The sequence below is a fragment of the Penaeus monodon genome, chromosome 31, assembly GCF_015228065.2.
Source record: "Penaeus monodon isolate SGIC_2016 chromosome 31, NSTDA_Pmon_1, whole genome shotgun sequence".
In the NCBI taxonomy this organism is placed as follows: domain Eukaryota; kingdom Metazoa; phylum Arthropoda; class Malacostraca; order Decapoda; family Penaeidae; genus Penaeus; species Penaeus monodon.
Window position 1 is genome coordinate 17,440,868 of NC_051416.1, and position 239 is coordinate 17,441,106.

Below are 239 nucleotides of genomic sequence, written 5' to 3' on the forward strand. Positions count from 1 at the left end.
CGCGTGTGATTGGAAACCTCTGTCTGTATAATCTAACTGAAGTTATACCTATCTGTTGCAAATGAAAGGATGTTTATCATGCAAACCCCCGTTCCCGGAATCCTATCCTCTCTCGCTTCCAGGAATCCTACTCTGTCAGGCTGCGCAATACACTCGTCTGGCGGTGTTCAGTCACTCCCGCTCTCCTGCTTGAAGACGGATCACTCCCTCAGCGGTGATATATAAGGCGTGGTGAGAGG